Consider the following 9,030-nt stretch of genomic DNA (forward strand, 5'->3'; position numbering starts at 1 on the left):
GTGGTAAAAAAAAAAAAGATCCACACTAAGAAATATATGTTACATCGTGACCCTAGTACACAAACCACACTTACCCGTGACAGTACAGCAGGCCCTCCAATAACATCATTTTGTTATAATGTTGATGAGATGCCATAAGAACTTAACTCTTGTTTATATCAATTAGCCTATAAAATTGATTTCAGTATATGTCATTTGGCTTAGAGTCATAGGACCTATCAATGACGTTAAGTGAGGACTCAATGTACTCTGTGCATTATACTTGGATATTCTCTATTTTATTCTGTTATGTCTTATTTCCTTTAAAAAATGTTGACCACAGCCTACTAAATTGATTTTGTCCATTCATGGATAACAACCAGCAGTTAAAGATCACTTTTCTAAACTCTTCACATTTCTTTTTTGGATACCTCACTCCTACTAATTTATACTTACTCCCCTCCCTACAACTAAGCTAAAATTGGCTATTCTTTAAGGTAATAAATATAGTAAGGGTCTCCAACCTGAATTAAAATTCTAGCTTTGCCACTCTGTCTGACACTGAGCCTTAGATGTGTGTGTGTGGTGGGCGGGGGCTGTTTTTAAGAGAACTTTACTTTGCCCAGCTGGCATGGCTCAGTGGTTGAGCATCAGCCTGTGAACCAGGTTGTGGGCTTGATCCCTGGTATGGGGCATGCAGGAGGCAGCCAATCAGTGATTCTCTCTCATCATTGATGTTTCTATCTCTCTCTCCCTCTTTCAAATCAATAAAAATATACTTAAACAAAAAAGAGAACTTTATTATTATTAATTAGAAAAGAGAAAGAGGAAAAGAAAGAAGGCAGATAAGAATCAAAACAGGAAAGGATACTGAAAAAAAAAAAGTTCCCCTCTCCTACCTTCCATCCCCAAGACAACAGTTTTCCGAAGTCCCTTATGTGTGTGTGTGTGTTTGGGGGGGGCAGTTAGTGAGAGTCTCTGGGGTTGTAACCATCATCACTGTCTACAGAGACTAGAATTACAGTAGTCCCTCCTATCTGTGGGGGATACATTCCAAGATTCGCAGTGGATGCCTGAAACTGTGGATAGTACTGAACCTCATATATACCATGTTTTGTCATATACTAATATGTATATACCTTTTCACACAAAGGGAGCACTTTATGGTTTCTCTTTGGCATATCTGATTGGCCAGCATCACTACTCTTGGGCTTTGGGGCCATTATTAAGTAAAATAAGGGTTACTTGAACATAAGCACAGCAACACCATGGCAGTCATTTTGATCACTGTGGTGGCTACCAAGTAACTAACGGGCAGGTAGTGTATACAGTGTGGACATGCTCAACAAAGGGATGATTCACATCCCAGGCAGGATGGAGTAGGACAGTGCAAGGTTTCATCATGCTACTCAGGACAGCGCACAACTTAAAACTTATGAATTCTTTATTTCTGGAATTTTCCATTTAATATTTTTGGACCATGGTAGACCACGGGTACCTGCAACTATGGCAAGTGAAACTTCAGATAATGGGGCACTACTGTACAAATTGATGTCTTTACCACACATTCTCCCCCAAGCCTGTGATCAAAAGGAAGCAAACTGTGATTTAGCACTCCAGCATATGACTGGGACTTCACATTGTAACTGTGCTTCATTGTGTCTTAGTGTTTCTTCTGCATCAACCTGATGTACTTTTAATGCTTTATTTTCTTTGTGTTAGCTTGCATTTGAACAAAGACATTTTCGTGTTGCAGTCTACTTAACTCTATGGAGGTAGAATAACATCCAAGTTCTTAACGTTGATGGTTCTGTGGGATATATAACTTATGTGTGGCTCTCAGATGAAACATTTTAACACTGCAGAAAACTGGTGAGATTCCTCTCTTCCCCACCATCCCCATTTTGTTCTATTTCTTTCATCTATATTTCACTGACTTACATTTTTTATGGCAATCTTTAATATTCATTTAGAATATAATGAATATTATATTTATGTTAATAAATATAGAAAAAAGAAACCCTGATGCTTTATTATATCTTAAAAGTATTATTAACCCTACCATATACCATTGCTCCAATAAATAATATTTATTTCACCCGAATAAAAATGGGCTAAGGGGATGAATGAGAGAGAAAAAACAAAAGTATGATTTTCCTTGGTGCTCTCCACTATTCCCCATCCTTGCAAGAGTCCTCATGAAACTAGATCTAACTTTTGTTGCAAAGTTGCACACATCTTTGGATAGCTCTTTTTGAAATAGTTTCTGAATCTTTTATAGTCCCTGGAGGGAGAAGGTCTTTGTTAAATGGCACTGTGAAAGAAAAACAGCAAAATGGGGTTGATACTGTCAAGAGAGCAATCTAAAATGGAGCCAGAGGCTTCCGGGAAGCTGAACTCACACAACCCCTCCATATGAAGTGGAATTTTTGAAGTGGGCTAAACCACAAATGGCTACATCCTGCTATCGTTTCTGGAACTGGCTCTATATCACTGAACTCCCTATTAAGAAATAAAATTTTCATTTAAGGAAAGACATCAGCAATCAATTATGCATAGCACAGTATAAGTTCGCTTGCCAATACCAGTCACAGCTCTTTCAAAACAACTTGTGTAATCCCTTTGAAGTTCCCCTTTTTCAGTGTTTATAAACTCTCTTTCTTTCCCCCTTGGAACACAATTGGGTTTCTACCCAAATCTGTGTGTCCAGAATTGCAATTTCTAAAGACTCCAAGTAAAGCTTCTGTTTGCTTTGCAGTTCTTGGTCAAAATTATTTGACATTACGTGGTGTCAAAAAGTGGGATTCAGAGTGACTTACCTCTCCTTTCAGTGCCTTCGTGGATTTGAGTAAGGTACCAAAAAGAGTCCACTGCATTCTATTGTCTTCCCAGTGGTCCCGGATCATTGTGGCAAGTCCTCCTGGATCAGAATCTCCTCCTTGGTTGAGGTTCAGGCTCTATTTGGGCCTCCTCTCTTACAGGCTTTCCCCCCCTTCCCTATGGGACGTAAAGTGCCTATCTAGTGAGTACTTATTTTTTGAAAATATGCCAGCTTATCCACATGCTAGTAGGAGAAGGACATGCTAGAGAATGGATAAACAAGGTGAATGAAAAGACCCTATGAACGACTTCTCCCATCTAGGATAACAGGCCATGCATGAAGTCTCAAAGCTGACTAAACAACTTCATGAAAAGATACCGATGTTTTTCCTCAAGTTGCTGATTGAAAGAAAAATTTTAAGTGTGTTAAAAAACATGATGAAATTGTTTTTTATTACTATGACTAGAGGCCTGGTGCATGAAATTTGTGCATGGGGAAGGCTGTGTGTCTCTCAGCCCAGCTTGCACCCTCTCCAATCTGGGACCCTGGAGGGATCAGGCCTAAAAGGCAGTCGGACATCCCTCTCACAGTCCAGAACTACTGGCTCCCACCCGCTTGCCTGCCTGCCTGCCTGCCTGCCTGATTGCCCCTCCCTGCTTCTGCCTGCCAGCCTGATCACCCCCTAACCGCTCCCCTGCCAGCCCGATTGCCCTTAACTGCCCTCCCCTGCTGGCCTGGTCACCCCTAACTGCCCTCCTCTGCCAACCTGGTCCCCCCCCCAACTGCCCTCCCCTGCCAGCCATCTTGTGTGTTGGAGTGATGGTCAATTTGCATATTCTTTATTAGATAGGACAGATTTGAAAAAGATTTATGCAATATTCCAGTATAGATGAAGCCAATGAAGGTACCTCAGTGCTTTCTTTTGTTTTTAAATTTTTATTTTGGAGAGGGAGAGAGAGAGAGAAACATCAATGATGAGAGAGAATCATTAATCTGCTGCCTCCTGCAAACCCCACATGGGATCGAGCCCACAACCCAGGCATGTGCCCTGACCAGTAGTCAAAACCATGACCTCCTGGTTCATAGGTTGATGTTCAACCACCGAGCCATGCCGGCCAGGCAAAAGTGGTTTTTAATTATTGCAAAAAGCCTAGTTATTGAAAAAAGGTTGTTTAGAGCTCAAACGGCCTATAGTCTATAGAATTTGTGAATCCCCCTCAGGGATTCAATCAAAGTTTTCTTTGCAGTAGTGCTGCTCTAATGATCAAAAAAGGGTTTTCCCCATGCTCTTAACTGATTCCTTAGGAAAAATTGATCTATTGGGAATGAAGAAACCAGGGCCCTGGGTGGATATGGGAGCCACCTTATCAGTTTTTAACCTTACCAGCCTCTCTTTCTCTTTAGGAGTACCGAAACCATACAAATGGTGGAAGTTTCCAGTCGATCTATGACTCTCCCAATTCCTTTCCAACTTGGACCTTTTCAAACTCATTGGTTTTTTTAGTTTATTCTGTTCCTATTCATCTCCTAGGACAAGATTTTCTTGAAGCTCATAAAGCCCATATTTTCTTCTTTCAAAAGGGGGAAATATTCTTACATCTTAAGCTTCTAACTAATGACTTTCAAGAGGACTTGTCTATGGACTCATCCATAACTATGCCAGTTTTTTTCAGTCACCTTAATTGACCCAAACCCTCCTTTAGATTCCATTCCAAATGAACTTTGATCAAAAAATGCCACCGACATCAGTTGCATTGGTCAATTTCAAAATGGACTAACAGAATAATAGAAACTCAAAATGGCACCCTGGCCGGGTCACTCAGTTGATTAGGGCATTGTCCCAATATGCCAAGGTTGTGGGTTTGATCTCCTGTCCGCACATATACAAGAATCAACCAATAGCCCTAGCTGGTTTGGCTCAGTGGATACAGTGTCTGCCTGCAGACTAAAGGGTCCCAGGTTTGATTTCAGTCAAGGGCACATGCCCAGGTTGTGGGCTCAATCCCCAGTGGGGGGCGTGTAGGAGGCAGCCGATCAATGATTCTCATCATTGATATTTCTATCTCTCCCAGCCTCTCTGAAATCAATAAAAATATATTTTTAAAAAACACAAAAGAATCACTGTTTTTTAAAAAAGTATCAACCAATGAATAAGTGGAACAATAAATTGATATTTCTCTCTAAAAAAATCAATAAAATAAAATTTTAAAACCTCAAAATGGCAAAACTTATAGACTTTTAATATTCTTTGGCATAAGGCTCTTCCCTTGATATTGCTCAACCTAAGATCTACTCCCTTCGGCAAACATAGGCTGTCTCCTTTTGAAATTATTATTGGTAACCCACAAAATTAGGTCAATGAATTTATGCACCAGCATTGCCAAAAGGAGACCTGCTCTACTCTAGGAACTCATAGGGGCTTTTAAGAATAACAACTCGCCGAAACCGGTTTGGCTCAGTGGATAGAGCGTCGGCCTGCGGACTGAAAGGTCCCAGGTTCGATTTCAGTCAAGGGCATGTACCTGGGTTGCGGGCACATCCCCAGTAGGAGATGTGCAGGAGGCAGCTAATCGATGTTTCTCTCTCATCGATGTTTCTAACTCTCTATCCCTCTCCCTTCCTCTCTGTAAAAAATCAATAAAATATATTAAAAAAAAAAATAACAACTCATAGAGCAAAATTTCCATAGTGTGCTCCCAGGAGATCTACAACATCATTATCTCCAACTCAGAGATTATGTCTATTGGAAATGCCATCTCCAAAAATATGCCCTCACACCCAGTGGAAAGGAACATATGAGGTTAGTAATGCTGAACTTAAGGGTATTGACTCATGGATTCATGTTTCTCATTTAAAAAGGACATCCACACCTGAGTGGGCCTCTCAGCTTAATGGAGATCTTAAGCTAAAAATTCTTAAATAATCCAAAACCACAGCTAGAATTTTCATTCTGAATTGAAACAGATATAAACAGCTCTCCCAAGACCCTGGACCAGGCCTTGAGAGCTTACAAAATCTAACTGGACATATGGATCATTTAACCTTCCTGTAGCCAAATCTATCTGTAAGGTCTTCCCTACCTACAAGGGAATACCCATAAATACAATCTGGACTTATAACTTGTCTAACTATTTTGAAAATATAAATGGTTCAGGCAGAATAGTGGGTTTGTCCCTTTTAAAATGTATAACTTGTCTTTTGCATGATTCAGATGACCATGAGTTCACACCTTGATGAGGCTTAAGCAACTACAGTGTTACTTCTTACAATGTCTCTCTAATATGGGGAAATTCAGGAAATAACATCACTCAATTCTGAAAATCATATATCTTCTCATTCTTGGGGACAAGATAAAAGAAATCTGGTATTTGGTGGAAAATAACTAGGAACAACCAAATCCATGATAATCTTTCAATTCTGACACAAATATGTAGAATCTTCAGTTGCTCTTTTAATTTTATGTATGATGACTTTAATGTCTTCTGCATTAATGACTATTATGATTATCTAACATACAAAGGATATGCAGTCCCTGTCTCAGAAATAGAACTTAATTCTCCCCTCAGAGTCTGGGTTGAAGGGCCTAATTATATGCTCTTGCTTGAGGGCACTGGATGTTTCTTATGTGGGACCCAATATATGTCACCTTGCCAACCCAATGGTGAAGTGGATATGATATTGTTATGTTAGTACCTGATGCTGTCACCAGGAAGATGCTGTCTTCATTTTTCTGCCATTATCCCCAATCCAGGCTCTTTTGTCTATAAACTTTGACCAAAACAAACCAAATGGAACTGGGATTTGGTGTCCTCTCTCCCCCTGAAACCTCATAATAGATAAATGAGACTTTGGGCATTCATGTGCTAAAGCTTTCTTTCCTTAGTTTGGAGTAACTGAGTTAGAAGCCTATCAGAAATTTTTATATTTTTGTAGCACAATGTAGAACACTACTGTAATTGCCCTTGAAAAACAACAAGAAATGATTGACAGTCTGGCAGAGGTAGTAAGTCAGGCCCTTAGATATCTTAGCTGCCCCACAAGGTGGTACTTGTGGGCTATTGGGAGAAGAATGTTGTTTCTATGTCAGCAGATCAGGTGAAATGATACTACAACTTGAGGTTCTGAAAAAATATGTAAAATCCTCAAATAGGCAGAACATTACCCTATAAACTGGGATTGGACAGACTTATCTAGCTGGCCTGCAGGAAGAGGAGCCTGGATTTGTTCTATATTCCAGGCCTTGACCATATTGGTTTTTGTGATTATATTCTTCACTACCTTAATTAGGTGTCTTATTAGGTGCCTTGAACAATGACTAACAGCCACTACCAGAATAATAGTAGCCCAATGCCCAGAGATGTTACAACAAATAAATCCTGACTAAGACCACCTCTACAAAGAACTTTTAATCTGAATAATATGTGACTTAGTTCAGTTTCCATTAAGCCTCCTTGTTGTTCACATGTGGCCATAAACTCTCCTATTGTACACTCAGGAAACTACTTTTTATACTACACGGGACATGACATACCAGGAATGAGCCTTCCTGGTGGATGGGATCCATGTTGCTTTCTCAATGATGGACCAGGGATGCTTCCTAATGATTGATTATTGATGCTTTATAAGGAAAAATCTCGATCTAAAAGGGGGAACTGTGAAAGAAAAACAGCAAAATGGAGTTGATATTGTCAAGAGAGCCATCTAAAGGCCTCCAGGAAGCTGAGCTAACACCCCCCGCCCCCCGCCCCCATGTGAAAAGGAACTTTTGAACTAAGCTAAACCACAAATGGAACTGGTTCTGCATCACTGAACTCTCCATTAAGAAAAAATTTTTTCACCTAGCAATAGACAAGGCAACAATCATGTGTAGATGGCACAGTGTAAGTCTGCGTAACAGCACCAATCACAGCCTTTTCTTTAAAAAAGTACATGCCCTTGACCGGAATCGAAACTGGGACCCTTCAGTCCACAGGCCGATGCTCTATCCACTGAGCCAAACCAGTTAGGGCAATCACAGCCTTTTAAAACAACTGTGTCACCCTTTGGCAGCACCACTCTTTCTGTCTTCATAAACTAACTCTCTTCCCCTCAGAACACAGTTGGGTTTCTACCCAAATTTGTAGTACCAGAATTGCAATTCCTAAGGACGCCAAATAAAACTTTTTTGCTTTGCAGTTCTTGGTCAAATCACTAAAGTTAGAAACCAAGAAGAAAAAGATTGATGTATTTGATTACATCAAAATATGATCTTTATGACAAAAAGGAAAAAAAAGCAAAATCACATAACTAGGAAAAATATTTGCAATATGTATGAAATTCTATGATTTTTTAATCTTAATATAAAGAATCCCCACAAACTGACAAGAAAAATCAAAACAAATACTAAAATAGAAGAATCATAAAATACTCAAAGGAAAAAAATATAAATCACCAATAACAAATAAAAGGATATATTTTTTTTTAATTTAAATCTTTATTGTTCAGATTATTACATTTGTTCCTCTTTTTTCCCCCCATAACTCCCCTCCTCCCAGTTCCCACCCCACCCTCCGCCTTCGCTCCCTACCCATTGTCCTCATCCATACGTGCACGATTTTTGTCCAGTCTCTTCCCGCATCCCCGCCAAGAATAGGCAGTCCATTCCCTTTCTATGTCCCTGATTCTATTATAATCACCAGTTCATTCTGTTCATCAGATTATTTATTCACTTGATTCTTAGATTCACTTGTTGATAGATGCATACTTCGTGTTCATAACTAGTATCTTTACCTTTTTCTTCTTCTTCCTCTTCTTTTTTTTTTAAAATATATTTTATTGATTTTTCACAGAGAGGAAGGGAGAGAGATAGAGAGTTAGAAACATCGATGAGAGAGATACATCAATCAGCTGCCTCCTGCACACCCCCCACTGGGGATGTGCCTACAACCGAGGTACATGCCTTTGTCCGGAATCGAACCTGGGACCTTTCAGCCCGCACGCTGACGCTCTATCCACTGAGCCAAACCGGTTTCGGCATTCACTATTTCCTGAATTATTTCTGCATACTCTGAGATTTTTACAAACATAAATCCATGTATTAATCATGTAATTTAAAATGTTTATGTCTTAAGAGCAGATAGCTAGTTAAACATGGAGGAAAGAATTTAAAAAGATGATTTCAGTGACAAGCATAAATGAATCATATCTCAACAAATTCTGCTTAACATTGTATTTGAAACAGAAGCACTTAG

General features: G+C 39.6%; 2 protein-coding genes across 2 annotated transcripts in view; both read left to right on the forward strand.

Moving 5' to 3' along the window:
* Positions 1-9,030, forward strand: part of DENND5B (DENN/MADD domain containing 5B) — an 831,092-nt gene that overhangs the window by 574,953 nt on the left and 247,109 nt on the right. The window lies entirely within an intron of this gene.
* Positions 1-9,030, forward strand: part of AMN1 (antagonist of mitotic exit network 1 homolog) — a 34,830-nt gene that overhangs the window by 10,775 nt on the left and 15,025 nt on the right. The window lies entirely within an intron of this gene.

Source organism: Myotis davidii, unplaced genomic scaffold (genome assembly GCF_000327345.1).
Source record: "Myotis davidii unplaced genomic scaffold, ASM32734v1 scaffold902, whole genome shotgun sequence".
Taxonomy (NCBI): Eukaryota; Metazoa; Chordata; class Mammalia; order Chiroptera; family Vespertilionidae; genus Myotis; species Myotis davidii.